We start from the raw sequence: 16,416 nt of genomic DNA, 5'->3' as shown, positions 1-16,416 counted from the left end.
ATTTATTTAAGTATCTTATAAATCAATATATTTTTGTAATTACGTCTTGGTATTTATATATTTTATGAGATTTATATGAAATATCAATAACATTTTCCATTTTTAATGCATTTATAAATTAAAAATAGATATATAATCTATACTTAAAATATAAAGTATCATTTGAAAACAAAAAAATTCAATATTTCCAAATATCACACACAGAAAAACATGTTATCAGGATGTTTAACTAACCTGGATTCTCTCATATGTTTTCCTGTGTGATATTTAAAATATTTGTGTGCAAATATTCAAATTATACTTTATTTTAATGATACATTATATATTTTTAAGCTAGAACAATATAACAATGTAATATAATCATTTCATTAATATATATATATATATATATATATATATATACTTATTTATTTAACTATTTGCAAACTATAAATTGCACATTTAATGGTATTTAGTTTATCTAATTTTAAAATACAATCATTTTATGTATTGATAGTTCTACATTTTTCCATTTGATATTTGTTAAATTATTAAACAAATAAAACATAAAAAATATTCTGCATACAGATATATAAACATAACATCACATTAAATAGAATCAAACATATTACATAATGATTATGTAAGAGGATTTGATATCACTGACATGTTTTTTTTTCCTGTAGTCAAACTCTGATCTTCTCCAGAGACAGCAGCTGCTTCCTTCCCTCAAAGAGCAGAACACCAGCAGCAATGGCAGAGTTCAGACTGTCCACACCATCAACCATCGGGATCAACAGTCTCCGCCCTCCAGTCCTCTCAGTCAGTCGCAAAGCCTCCCGACTCAGGCCGTGCGTTTCTCACCAATGATGAGGCTTGTGTGCCCAGCAACCCAGTCTGTGTAATAAAGCTGCGTCTCCAGGGATTTACTACTTTCATCACAATAATCCTCCAAACTACACAAATCATTGGCATCATCATCATCATCATCATGTGCTTTGCTTTGGTACTGGTGGCCTTCACCCAGCCGTAATCTGATGGCCTTCTGTGTTTTTGAGGTGTCGAGTTGTTATGTTTGGCCGTGGTTGTGCTGTGGTTGTCGGCTGCGTAAACGGTTGATGTTTTGGGTAGGTGATTTGAAATTTCAGTCCAAGTCAGGTTTTGGGATTATAGGGAGACGGAATGAGCCCCCATGGCTGCCCGGAGGACTTTAAGCTCCCAAATATCCACACACCCTAGAAGAAGCACATAAAACAGCCCATAAAATGCAAGCAAAATATGCAAGTGTATGTGTGTGCAGATGTACTGTATGTGATTATGTGTGACAACTTGATATTTTTAAAGTCTCTGCATTAAATTTGTGGTATATAAATGTATTTAATGACTACTTTAGCTATTAGTTAAAAAAAAAACTGTCATTTTTAATAATCAATCATTTTCGTCACTAGCCAGCTCATCACACATTTATGATAGTATTTCTTAAAGGAACACTCCATCTTTTCTTGAAAAAGTCTCCTAGAATTAAATAGTTGACTTGAACCATTTTTCAATCCATTCAGAAGATTTCTGCAGTGTCACTAGCTTGGCTTAGCATAATGAATTAAATCGGACAATATACACAATGTAAGTACAGAAGACTCAAGTTTTAACCAGGGTTCCCACCTTTAGATTTATGACTTTCAAGGACAATTTAAAGCACCATTAACTATATCAATATCAAGCACCTTTGAAATTCATACCTCAGCATACGTAGCGCCATGAAAGTCCTGACTGTACTATTTAGTTACACTTAAAATTGGCATTAAAAGGTAAAAAAAAATGGCCATTTTAAAAGTCCTGTCAAGAATTTTTATAAAATTTGTTGTATTTAGTACTGGTGAATTTCATTTGGGGTTTCTGGAATATTGATTAAAATGTGCATTATTTGTCAGTGTTATTGTACAAGATTACATTTTTAGATGTTTAATTTGTCTGTTTCGACAGTATTGTACAATTGTTGAAATAAAACCGTAACAAATTTTAAATTCAATTCAAGCGCATTCAAAAAACCTGTGTTTGTTTTTAAGTATATTCCAGGCCTTGAATCCATTTGTCTGAAATTTCAAGTACTTTTCAGTACTTTCAAAAAGCATGGGAACTCTGTTTAAAGGGCACCTATTTTTATCTACATCTAAACCCGTTTTCAAGATTTTAGATAACTCCATGGTCTCCATAATGTGTTTGTTAAGTTTCAGCTCAAAATACCCATCAGATAATTTATTATATTTTTTGTATACTGGAAATTTGAGCTGTTTACATAGTCATAAAACAGTTGTTGCCTGTGCCTTTAATGCAATCAGCTAGATTCCTCCCCCGCCCACCTTTCCCACATGTGTGTCAGAGCCATTGAGATTGCTCGCTATTGCTCTGATATGTGCAGTCTTCATGTAGATAACAGAACAGTGACAGACAAGAATGAAGCAGATCTCCTTTACTACGGTAAGAACTTTCCCAACTGGTTATTTGATATATTTGAGAATACGGTTATTTGATATATTGTTGTGGAGTTAATTCAAGCTTTTCCGAAATGATGATTCACACACATAAGCTTAGCATTTTTTTGTGTGTGTGTCTAAATAATTATTAATTTAAACTATATCAATAATTCACAAACTATACCAAACCAAAAACACATTAGGACATCATTAATTACAAGCATTTCAAAAAAGTATTCATTTTTTCTTGTTTCCCTACTTTATTTTAATCACTGACTTTAATAACATTAGTGTGTTTGTGTAATTGTATCCTGTATCTGCTACGCTGTAAAAAGTGCTGGATTAACACAATCATTTGTGTTGAGACAACACGAAGGAAGTAACTTAACTTATTAGTTTTTACACATTTAGGTGGATTGAACATAACACAATTAAGTTGTCCGCAAAAAAACTCAAGAATTGTGTTGTTGCAACTCATTTTAACAAGTTACAGTTAACTGTTAAAGGATGCAAAAACCATTTAAGTCTAGTCTTTTTAATATCTAAAAAAAATTTGACTTAAATACTTTGAGAAACACAGAAGTGTGTTGTTTACCTTTAGTCAGCAGTACACTATGAACAGCCCGCAGCGGCAGCAAAGCGTAACACTGAGCCAGGTTCCAGGATCCCTCACAGTGTCACAGATCAGTGTCAGAGGCACAGCCCTGCCATAATTCTCTTCTGAGTATGTTAAACGGGATGCCTCAGGCCGTTTGAATATAGCTGCAATTAGTACAGACACTCAAATTAAGGTGCGTGCAGTCCGGGACAATTGATTTAATAATGCAGTTTGATCTTCTTACCAATTATTTCCTGTGAGGTGTCAAGTTCAGACCAGACATGAGCGTCTTCCATCTTGACTTTCACCACATTGGTTTGTCTAGTTTATCCAGGGAAAGCTCTCGCAGTGCATCCACTGAACTGAAATAAAGCGTTTGAGCCTCAGCTCCAGCCTCCAGAGCACTGCATACGAGGCGCTTTCCTTCCAGAACAACCTGATGCTCACGCAGCTTCTTAGATCCAGCTATTGGGCCAACTTCCCTGCAGATGAAATGGAAATTAAAGCAACATCACTTATTGTAAATAAGAGCAATACTTACTCATTTAAATATTTTAATAATATTACATTTATTAGTTTAGCCATATCAACAGCATCGTCTGTAATCATGCCAACATTGGTGATAAATATTCAATACATCGTTTACAAACATAAAAGTTTCTTAATAAATAAGCATCATACTATTAACAATCCGATACTACATTATTGATAAAAGGACATATAAGATTAATTTTCAATATGGTACCTTAAATTACATTTCCCTTAAAAAGATCTTAAGAATTTCTAATACAAGTTAAAAATATTATTCTAATTAAAACTGTTTTGTAGTAAAAATATTGTTACAAAAGTCACAAATTGGTTTAAATTAGGAGTACAGACCTTATGCATACTAAATTGGATAATTATTCCATTAGATGTTAGTACATCTTTATTGGCTTCTATAACTGGTTTTAATTCTTATTCTTCAGGATAGAGGGAAAGTTTACATTTACATTTACATTTAGTCATTTAGCAGACGCTTTTATCCAAAGCGACTTACAAATGAGACAAGGAAGCAATTTACACAACTATAAGAGCAGCAGTGAACAAGCGCTATAGACAAGTTTCAGGCGTGTAAAAGTCTAAGAAGCAAAACATTAGTAGAAAATTTTTTTGTTTTGTTTTTTTTTTTGTTTTTTTGTTTTTTAGAGAGAGAGAGAGAGAAAGAGGGCGCAGTTAGTGGTATAGCCAGAGAGGCAATTGCAGATTAGGAGGAAAAGTGGAGACTAAACAGTTGTGTTTTTAGTCGTTTCTTGAAGACAGCAAGTGACTCTGCTGTTCTGATGTAGTTAGGGAGTTCATTCCACCAACTGGGCAGATTGAATGTGAGAGTTCGGGAAAGTGATTTCTTCCCTCTTTGGGAATGGAACAACGAGGCGACGTTCATTCACAGAACGCAAGTTTCTGGAGGGCACATATATCTGCAGAAGTGAGAGCAGATACGAAGGAAGCACAGCTAGAGGTCACTTTGTAAGCAAACATCAGAGCTTTGAATTTGATGCGGGCAGCAACTGGAAGCAGTGCAAACGGTGAGTAGCGGAGTGACATGTGCTCTTTTGGGTTCCATCAAAGACCACACGTGCTGCTGCGTTCTGAAGCAGCTGAAGAGGTTTGATAGAACTGAGCTGGTAGCCCGGCTAGCAGAGAGTTGCATAGTCCAGTTTGGAGAGGACAAGAGCTTGAACAATGAGTTTGAGCTGTAATGTTCGATGGAAGGGTCGGACCTTTCTGATGTTGTAGAGTGCGAATCTGGCAAGATCGGGCAGTTCTAGAAATGTGGTCAGAGAAGTTCAGTTTGTCATCATCGTAACTCCAAGGCTTTTTACCATTTTGGATGGCAGTGATGGTTGCTCCATCCATCTGGATTGAAAAGTTATGGTGAAGAGTCGGGTTGGCAGAAACTTCAAAGCATTTCCGTTTTCATGAGGTTAAGCTGGAGATGATGATCTTTCATCCAGAGTGAAATGTCTGACAGGCAGGCTGAAATGCGAGCTGGAACCGAGGGATCATCAGGGTGGAAAGAGAGGTATAGCTGGGTGTCATCAAGCATAGCAGTGGTAGGAAAAACCATGTTTCTGGATGACTGTTCCTAAAGATGGCCGTGTAGATAGAGAAGAGAAGTGGTCCAAGCACAGAGCCCTGAGGTACCCCAGTGTATAGATGCTGTAGGTTGGACACCTCTCCCCTCCACGACACCCTGAAATGACCTGTCCGAGAGGTAGGAACTGAACCATTGAATAACAGTGCCTGTGACGCCCCAGTGACTCAAGCGTAGATAGCAGGATCTGGTGGTTTACAGTGTCAAAGCAGCTGATAAATCCAGCAGATGAGGACAGATGATTTAGAGTCTGCTTTAGCCAGTCTGAGGTCCTCCACGACCGAGAGCAGGGCAGTCTCAGTTGAAGTGGCCTTTCTTAAAGCCAGATTGCTTGTTGTCCATGAGGTTGTTTTGAGTAGAAAGTCTAGGACTTGATTGAACACTACTTTCTCCAAAATCTTGGCCATGAATGGAAGCAGGGATACCGGTCGGTAGTTTTCAAGTAGCGTTTGATCCAGGTTGGGTTTCTTAGCAGAGGGGTTACCCTAGCCTGCTTAAATGAAGTAGGGAATAGACCAGAGTCAAGAGATGTGTTAATTATGTGAGTCAGTGTTGGTATGACTGCAGGAGAAATGGCTTGCAGGAGTGAGAGGGAATGGGATCTAGCGGACAGGTGGTTGCATGGCTTGATAGCATGAGATTGGACACCTCAGACTCAGAGAGCTGGGAGAAAGAGGTGAGTGTGTGTGGTGTTGGTGGTGTATCTTGCGTGTTTGTTGTAGGTGCAGCAAATTGAGCACTGATTTTTGCAGTTTTGGGTGCAAAAGAATGTAGCAAAGTCATCAGTAGTGAGTGTGGAGGATGCGGGTGGAGGAGGAGGGTGAAGGAGGGAGGAAAATGTTTTAAAAAGCAAGCGAGGATTGGTGGCACTGTTGACTTTCTGACGGAAGTATGTCTGCTTTGGCAGAAGTAACCTCAGTCGAGAAAGAAGACAGAAGAGTTTGGTATGTTATGAGCTGTTCAGGATTTTTTGTTTTTCGCCAAGCTTCTCTCAGCAGCCCGAAGTTTTGAGCGATGCTCACGGAGAACATCAGAGAGCCAGGGTGCAGTAGGACTGGCTCGGGTTGGTCTGGGATGTCAGAGGGCATAGTCGGTCTAGACATGATGTTAGCGTGGAGCAGAGTGTATCAGTTGCACTGTTCGTATCAAGTGCAGAGAGTTTGGAAGATGGAGGAAGAGAGTAGAAACAATGGTGGATAGTCTGTTGGGTGAGAGAGAGCGTAGGTTTCTGCGAAAGGCAACTAGAGTAGGATTGGTGTGGCGGCTCAGGAGTAATGTGGATGTTGAGAGAGAGAAGGAAATGATCCGATGTTTGTAGTGGAGTTACTAGTGTTTGGTCAGCGAGGCAATGTCGAGTGTAAATAAGTTCTAGTTGATTACCTGATTTGTGAGTAGCAGAAGTAGGTGCTCTTTTGAGGTCGAAAGATGCAAGCAGAGTCTGGAAGTCAGCAGCTTGAGGTCTTTCTATGTGGATGTGAAGTCACCTAGCACCAACAAGGGAGTGTCATAATCAGAAAAAGATGAGAGAAGAACATCCAGTTTCATCCAAGAAGTGACCTAATGTACCCGGTGGGCGGTAGATGACAACCACATTTATGCGAAAGGGGTGGATAATGGTGACTGCATGGAATTCAAAAGAGCTGATTTTGGCAGGGACGGTCTCTGAGTGAATTTCCATTCTTGGAAATCAGTAGTCCAGTCCCACCCCCTCTCCCTGTCCTGACGAGGGGTGTGGGAAAGAGAGAAATTAGTAGAAAGAGCTGCATGTGTAGCAGTGTCCTCCGGTCTCAGCCAGGTTTCAGTTAGAGCCATGAGACTAAAGTCATAATGAGTGGCTATGGAGGTAATAAAATCTGCTTTGTTAACAGCAGATTGACAATTCCAGAGGGCCCACAGAGAGAGAGAGTTTGTGAAATAGAGGATACATGAATTGATCGAAGTTTTGAGGGTTGCGCCTGCAGCGTACCTCCCGTGCTCTGCGAGTATTAGTAACAACAGGAATTAGTAAACACATCATAAAGTGCAAGAAAAACAATAATGAGTGCAGAGAAAAGGAAAAAAAAAAATAAAGTAAGAAGTACTCAAGTGCTTGGTCGGTGTCTTTGCTCGGTGGGAGTCGGCACAGGTCGTCGGTCTTCACAAGTTGGTTTTATATATTCGCACATTCGTTCATTTTGCAGTCTCTATATTGTTACCATGCTACGTTAATATTCCATCGGAATTAGCATGCAAGTATGACTTCTAAACAACATTAACACTATCTAATTCACTGTTAACAACGTTGTACTTTGATGGTCATTTGCTGCTAACATGATTTTCCTATTTAGAATTTGCAAAGAATACTTTTCTGAAATTATATTATTAAGGAGAACGTCTGAATAGCCGAATTTAAAAACAACTTTACCTCTATTTCTTCAGGTCCCTTTTTTTAAAAATAAAATAAATAAAAAACAAAACACTAGAACTCATTGAGTAGATAACAGTACACATTGATTAGATCCTTGTACCTATTTCAAAGGCAACTAGTAGGACTGCATGATATTGAGGAAAAAAATGACGATTGCGATGTTTACGGTATAAATACACGAGCTGATATGAGTTGTAGAATTTCACAACTAGTGACTCATGTTATTACATGTACCACATTATAGCCATTGACATCTGCCATTTAGAGATTCAGTTATGACTAGCATGTTACTGATCATAATTTAGTCATTTATAGCATAATATAAGTATACTATACTAGTACTATACTATACTATAGTATAATAGTGTTTCTGAACCATAATATAGTAAAACGTATTATACTGTATATATTATAGTATTTACAACACTTTGTTAATGAATGCTACTGTCTGAATTATATAGGTTATAGTGAACTAATAAACTGAATATGTACTGCTCTTGTACACTTTAGCTTTTACTACAGTAAACTGTGGTGTATTTTGCAATATGATATATCGCGGTTGAAAACTTAGATCAGCAATGGGTAATTTGTTTCGGATATTTAGTTGTAATAAACAGCAACTATAGAATTACCAAAACAGATGAATTCCAGTAGCTTACTATAGTAAAAATCTAAAAAATGAATTACTATAGTATTTTTCATATGGTTACCCTACTGAAAAAAACAGCTTAAACCAGCTTAAGCTGGTTGGCTGGTTTAAGCTGGTTGACCATCCTGGTTTTAGAGGGGTTTTGGCCACTTCCAGGCTGGTTTCCAGCCGGGTCTTGGGCTGGTCATGGTTAGAAAATGACCAGCTTAAACCAGCTTGACCAGCCTGGTTTAAGCTGGACATAGCTAGTTTGGCTGGGATCCCAACCTGGCTAGGCTAGTCAAGCTGGTCATCTCCCAGCCTGACCAACTAAGACCAGGCTGGAAGTGGCCAAAACCCCTCTAAAACCAGCCTGGTTGACCAGCTAAAAGCAGCCTAGGCTGGTTTAGGCAGTTTTTTTTTCAGTAGGGTATCAATTGAAATTATACTAGTATATCTTACAAAATGTAGTAGTGCTTATAGAATGAATGAGAAATAGTATTAGCATACAAAAAGGTCCTAGTAGCATGATGATACTTTAGTCCTCAAACAAATTGTTAGTAACGTTAGTTAACTGTCAGTGAAGACGAGTATATTTTACTCACGCCAAACTCTTGTCACCAGGATGTAATTTCTCATACAGTAAACCATCAAATTCTCCAAAACGTGCCCGTGATGTTACATTGATCACCTTCTCCCGGGCTATCTGTGAGAACTGAACGGAATGTGAGTTGTTTGGGCTCTCGGGGTTTTCAATGCTCGATTTGTAGGTGTTTCTGGTGATGTTGTTGTGTTGTGATGAACGTTCACTTATTTGACTAACGACCCGTTCCAAAATATCAGCCGGCTCATTTACTGATATAACACCAGATACAACTCTTCGTCTACGCACATATCTTTTGCTATTTATTTCATTGCGTCCCAATGTCAAAGCTGGTTGAAACAGTGCACAACGAAATCTCATGCCTGCGATGCGCGTCGCCATCTTGACAACTGAACTTCCCGGATGCTATGACGAAGGCACGTGTCAAAATTGTCTTCTAGGTGGAACGTTAGACTGTTTTGTGTTTACATGAATGCTTACATGAATGTAAACATTAATAAAAGTCAATTCGATTTTTTAGCACAAATTTAAGTTACATTTTATAACTAACACATATTACACACCCTCAATTGTTAAAAACATTTGTGAGTTTCTTTTTTTCTGTTGAACACAAGATAAGATATTTTGGAGAAAGTTGAAAGCCTGTAACCATTGACTTCCATAGCTGTTTTTCCTGTGGAAGTCTATGGTTAAAGGTTTCAGGAACAAGTGAAGAGTGAGTATACTATGACATAATTTTCATTTTTGAGTGAACTGTCCTTTTGATGGACTATAGATATGTAATATTATGTGATATTAAGCTCACTCTAACGCTGTACTCTAATAAATTTAGCAAATTGCAGATTGAAATGATGTGTTATTCATGTCACAAATACTGTTTGTTCATATATATTACTTACAAAATGTAAGTAAACTGTAATCTCGTAATTCAAATTACAAGAAATGCCACAAGTAATAAATTTATCTCATGGAATCAGTGTAGGCTACTTTTTACATATCAAATATATCCTAGACATTGTATTAATTAGTATCATATTTGTACTATTTGAGTCATATTGATAGAAAATAAATTAGTGTATGACACTCTAACAAATAAATGTTTCTGACATTGCATCACTGATATATGCAGCCTCAGCTTACATCATCAAGGCAGCATCCAGATATTATTGGGAGATCACAAAATTACAAAACGAACAAACACTAATGAAAAAACAAAATAAATTACATTACAGATCCAAAACAGATTTGAAATATTTTCCCCACAATTAAATCAACCACAGAAGAGATAAAGGAATGGAGAATCAATATAACTGCCATTGTAGGTATGAATAGATGAAAAGTGTCGTGTCGTCTGATTAAGCACATTTTAAACTGTAATATTACAAATACAAAATTCTCCAACCCCTCTCATTTTTTGGAATCTATAATTGGATTAAGTAGGCCTATCTACACATGTTACTAATCTGTTTCTCAGTATTTCACATGTTCTCGTGTTGAATAAATAGTGAAAATAAATAAGAGTAGCCATGATGTTAAAACAGCATTTATATATCTTGACTAAATGTTAGAATAATGGTGAAAGTGTGAAAATGTCACTTTTTACATGGTTTACTCTTTGTAATTCTCAGTGGTCTGTGGTCAAGAGCCACATATGGCTGTCCTTTGTAGAAGAATGAGCTCAGCATCGCTTTAAGCATTATCATTCATGCATTATGAGCAATTATGCAGCTACTGTTTCTAATCTATTATTTTAAAAGACATTTGATGTGGGCAGTTGTGTGTGTGCAATTGTGCATATATGTGTAATATGTATGCGTATCTGTAAACATGAAAACCAGAGACAAAAGTAAAAGCTGTAATCTGTATAATTATAAGAAGTTCATGCATGGTTTTTTTTTTATTCATGCACTTATGTGTTTGTTTGCTTGTCAAAATGTTGTACACTACAAAGACCAAACAGACATTAAGGGCACTGCACAGCACAAGCAAATGACACATTTTTTAAATGTCTAACCAATGAATGAGAAATAAAAGGTATTAAGAATATTAATGGTTGATTGACAACGTTTTTACTAAGTTAAACCATCTGACTGTCTAATCTGAAACAACACTGTTCATGAGATAATCCAGTCCTTCTCTTATGCAATCCACTGATGCTGAACAGGTCAGCTGTCACATGACATGTCATGCTTTTTTGCATTGTCAGTTTGAACTGCAAATGCAAAAACCATAATCCAGAACCAGGATTATAAAAATAAATATATAGAATAAATTATAAATAAAAATAAATTGCCTAAAATTAAACTAAACTTTCCCAAAATGTCTAAACATGTTTAGGTTGCTAACAAAGTTTTTTAAAATATATCAAATATATCGTTTAAGAAATTGGATTAAAAGCATACAGCATTGCTAAAACTTAAATTAAAATTAAAATGCATAATAATAAATGCAAATGGTGGCAACATTTTACCATAAGGTTTGATTAGTTTACATTAGTTAACTAACTAATTAATATCTTACTATACACTGCTATTACTAATGTATTGTGATAAAACCTAAAAAAGCAGTAGACATGTATTTCTATTAATAGTATTAACAAATGTTAATACAGTTTTATTTAAATATATTATTAGAAGTCAAATATCTCAGTGATTCTAAGATAAAATTGTCCCCAACCTCAAATAAATACATTTTGAATATAACATTTTTTTTTTATTTAAATGAATTTATTATTTTCATTTATAATTTTTTAAAATAATTATTATTGTAATTGCATGTTTAACTTTTAAATCACCATCAATATTGGTGAATGTACAAGAACAAAAATATGCAGTTCTGTAGGCCCCTATAGGCGCTGGATTACAAATTGTTATAAGATAATACAATAAAAATATAGTCATGTAATAATAATTAACAGGAAGTATGACTTTGTTACTGTGTTTAATGTTTTGATGTTTCATCAGTGGATGTAACTGAGCGTCAATAATTCAGCCCGGACAGCTCCTGATGCTATTTTCAGAGTGCTCTCTGGTGGGCGTGGTCTAACAACACACCAAGAAACCCGATTGGCTGACAGCAACGAGGGAGGATGCGCAGTGTTTGTCGACGCTATCGGAGATTATCTTGTTTTTGTCGCCATATCTGTCAGGCTGATAACGCTACGGTGGAGTATGAGTTTGCATAGTTTAATGTGAGACACGATGATAAAGCTGTTGTCCTGTCCCATGTTAGAGCGATTATTACGGTAGTGCACAGTAGCGCCAGTGCTCTGCCAGTCTCTGTCACTGAACCCCAGGCGACAACATGGATGAACAAAATGTAGGATTTAACTAATATTTTCACACAAAGCGACAAATGTGATGGGTGCCGATGCAAGTAAAAACAGCAAGGTGAGTTCTGTGTTGTTTTCCTAATATGAGTGTGGAGGAAAGTTACTTTGCTGAAACCATGAGTGTACTATGTATGGAATGGCTGCTTAGGCATGCAATGTTCCACTTTAATATCACTTTTAATCTAAAAATGATGTGATGCAAATTAGATATTATTTATCAGAAAATATATACAATTCTTATTAAGTCATTTGATATATCTGATCATCTGATCAGCAACGTCAAGTTTGAATCTACATGCTTTTACCATAACTTCAGTATATATACAATAGATTGTGTGGTTTAGTTGTTGTTTTTTACTTCATAAAAGGCATATGAAGTTTTTTAAACAAGTTCACTACCATGAAATTTGTTTTTGTTTTTATGTATTTATGTATACAACATTAATATATGAAGAGTCGAAAATGAAGTTTTTTCTCAACCTCCTCTGTTTATGTTGAGATATTTCACTTTAAAGACCAGGAAGAAGACTTATTCTTTGCCATAAGAGTGATATTATGAAACATACACACAGGAGTCTGATAAAATTGCTCATTTTAGAGGAAAATTTCTGATGGCATTTAGAGGTTTTTGCGTTTAAACTCCTCTATATATATATATATATATATATATATATATATATAGAGAGAGAGAGAGAGAGAGAGAGAGAGAGAGAGAGAGAGAGAGAGAAATGCAAGCATATGACAACTATTAGTACTTAGCCCAAGGCCTGTCACAATAATCAATAAATCGACTTATTGCATGACCTCAATAATTTTTGGTGATGCGATATATATGTATCACCCATACATAAAAACCAATTCAAGCTACATTTTAGCTGCTTGTGCAACCTCTCTATCTCTATTGGGGGTGTCAGTGTCAGTATGGTTAAAAAAAAAACACTGTATTATTTACTATAAATGACTATAGTATATTTTTATGTGGGTGTCTGTCAACTGGTAGCAGATATCACAGCCTCTGTTATTTTTTTACCATTTCATTTTTTTGTAAACATTTAATATTTATTTAGGATATGCGTTTTCACTTTCTGATTCCAATGCCTAATTATTCAATTGGTCAAATGACTATAATTAAATAAAATATTATTAACATATAATATTATGTGTCCTTTGGAAGAGTGTACTTGCATTGTGATGAATCAGTGATGAATTTTTTTGCAATTAGCATTATATAATGAGCAGCATAAAATGGTTTTAAAATTACAATAATATAATTTGATCACAATATATTGGTGCTATGTATCATACAACAAAAAAATAGATATTGTGACAGGCCTACTTACCCTAATAACCCAAATAAACCAAAATAAACAGAGTTTAATTATTATCCTGATTGCTCAAAATCAGTACAAATATATAAAACATATTTATGAAAAATTATGTATTTTATAAAAACCTTTTCAAACAAATTACATTCTTTTTACTTACATATAACCTCTTGTGTAATTATGATAGATAATTGCACAACAATATTTTCACACCTAAATTCACTGCATTCATATCCAGGTCCAAAATAACTTGAAAATGAAACATCTTAGATTTATTTGAAACTTGTAAATGAGTAAATAAATAAATACATTTATGTAGGGCTGGCCAATTAATTGAAAAGTAATCGAAATCGACATTCAGAACCTATAATCGATCAAAATTCCAGGTCAATTTTTTCAATTACTTTCCCTACCATGTGTGGAGTCATGTGACCCCATTCCATGAGACTGGTTGCATACCCCTCACCGTGGCTGACCCCTCGCCTTACTTTGCAATACATTGAAGATGATTGGAAGCTGTGCCAGAGATGCCTTGAGAGGGCATATTTTCTATTACATTAAAATGAATATTTACATTGAAATATTTGTTTACAGAAGATGAATAAAATGCACTGTTTAAAATATTATTTACAGGTTATATAAGAGTTATTTTATTTAGAAGAGATACTGCTTTTAATAGGAAAAACACTGAAAATAATTTATTTTGTTTCCAAAAGTGCAATTTATTTATTTTCATAAGCATTTTATAAGCAAAAACTGACTGTTGGTTTTATGCAGTGTGTTTTCATTTCATTTGTTCAATGCTGATGTTCAGTAAATAATCATAGATAGTAGATGGTGTGTATTTCCTTCTAGTAATGCACCCTTTATTTAAAAACTCTCACTTGTAATATGTGCACATATTTACTGTACAAGTTGTTCAATGCTGATGTTCAGTAAATAATCATGGATAGTAGATGGTGTGTATTTCCTTCTAGTAATGCACCCTTTATTCATTAATCGTAATCGAGTTAAAATGTTCAATTAATCGAGATTTTGATTTTAGGGCAAATCACCCAGCCCTACATTTAGGGTTCTAATGGATTTGCAAAGTTCCACTACTAAATTCCTTTACTAAAAATATGTATGAAATTTTAATTTATGTCTTCTCTAGATTAAAAGAAGCCCCAATGCATTACAATTGTTAATAAACGTATTATTATGATCCCGTAATGATGACAATGAGTACATAAAACACAAAAATAGAAAAAAGCACATAAAACAAACAGTACATTTAAATGTATGACATATCTAATAAAGTGTTTCAAATGACTGTAAGCTAAAACTTCCTTTTTTAAATCTTCATTACCAATCCACACCGTCAGTTTCAATGCAAGCCAATAATCATGCGGTAATGACACTGTTGAACCTTTTAGATGCAAATACTGACTGCTTGCTGACTTTAGACTGCATTAAAGTGTCTATGTACAATTGTGTTCACAAAATTCATTGAGAATGAATGAAATGACAAAAATGTTATGGTGGTAATGACACTTTTTAATCAGAATTGACCCTGGAATAGGGACATGGCAAAAATGTGAATATATGAATGCATTAACCTACAAGTATCTACTATTATTACACTTTTTTAATTATTACTTCAAAATAAAAGCCATTTATCTATAATGGCAGCTTGAATTTTTTCATAGTTCCAGAAACACCCACAAACATGCAGAAAAGTCTGGAATACGAGTCCCCGTGTAATGATTGTTTAATGGTGTTCACATTCACAGCCGTACAAAGGGTCGGAGGAGCAATCGCAGATATCCAGATGGCGGGGATTTCTGTCCGCTGTGGGCATTGCTCTTCCAGCTGGACTCTGCCGAATCAACCCATTACGAGCTGGATCACATCGAATGATTTGTGACAAGGAGGCATCCATTCCTGAGCACCTGGTCTCCTCATTACCGGGCCCTGAGAAACTCCGCATGGAATGGAGTCTGCCAAGCTTTGTCAACATGTTTTTGCCTGAATTCCCCCACCGTATTGTCCCAGGACAGGAACATTTCCAGGTGAGAGCAAAAGATTGAAATAAGGTGGTAATAACAATGGTAATATTTTTTATTTAGTGTATGTCATTGTTTTTTTATATTGTCCAACCCCCTAGGTCCTGGGTTACATTGCAAAAGGATCGTTTGGTCCCATATTAAAAGTTAAGGATAAATCGAAGCAAAAGACCTACGCAGTTAAGGTAAAAAAACAAGCATAAGCCACACATAGATACATTGGCTCCCAGCTCAAATCTTTTTTTTTTGTTTATTTTTATGTGAAGAAAGGCCAAAATATTAAATGATGTCATTTTGAACTTTCTCTACAAATAAATAAATAAATAAATAAATGATTACTAATTAAATATACACTCACATGCCACTTTATTAGACACACCTGTCCAACTGCTCATAAATGCAAATTTCTAATCAGCTAATCACATGGCAGCAACTTAATGCATTTAGGCATGTAGACATGGTCAAGACGATCTGCTGCAGTTCAAACTGAACATCAGAATGGGGAAAAAAGGGCATTTAAGTGACTTTGAACATGGCATGGTTGTTGGTGCCAGACGGGCTGGTCTGAGCATTTCAGAAACTGATGATCTACTGGGATTTTCATGCACAACCATCTCTAGGGTTCACAGAGGATGGTCCAAAAAAGAGAAAATATCCAGTAAGCGGCAGTTTTGTGGGCACAAATGCCTTGTTGATGCTAGAGGTCAGAGGAGAATGGCCAGACTGGTTCAAGCTGAAAAAAGGCAACAGTAGCTCAAATAACCACTCGTAACAACCGAGATATGCAGAAGAGCATTTCTGAACACACAACACATCCAACCTTGAGACGGATGGGCTACAGCAGCAGAAGACCTAACCGGGTGCCACTCCTGTCAGCTAAGAACAAGA

The 16,416-nt window shown here is 35.7% G+C and overlaps 1 pseudogene; it reads right to left on the bottom strand.

The window, feature by feature from the left end:
• Positions 1–605: 605 nt before the first annotated feature.
• On the bottom strand, positions 606–9,208 carry LOC130214999 (rRNA methyltransferase 3B, mitochondrial-like; annotated as a pseudogene).
• Positions 9,209–16,416: the final 7,208 nt, after the last annotated feature.

The sequence above is a fragment of the Danio aesculapii genome, chromosome 21, assembly GCF_903798145.1.
Source record: "Danio aesculapii chromosome 21, fDanAes4.1, whole genome shotgun sequence".
In the NCBI taxonomy this organism is placed as follows: Eukaryota; Metazoa; Chordata; class Actinopteri; order Cypriniformes; family Danionidae; genus Danio; species Danio aesculapii.
The sequence above is the reverse complement of the archived record's forward strand: the minus strand, read 5'-3'. Positions and strand labels throughout refer to the sequence as shown.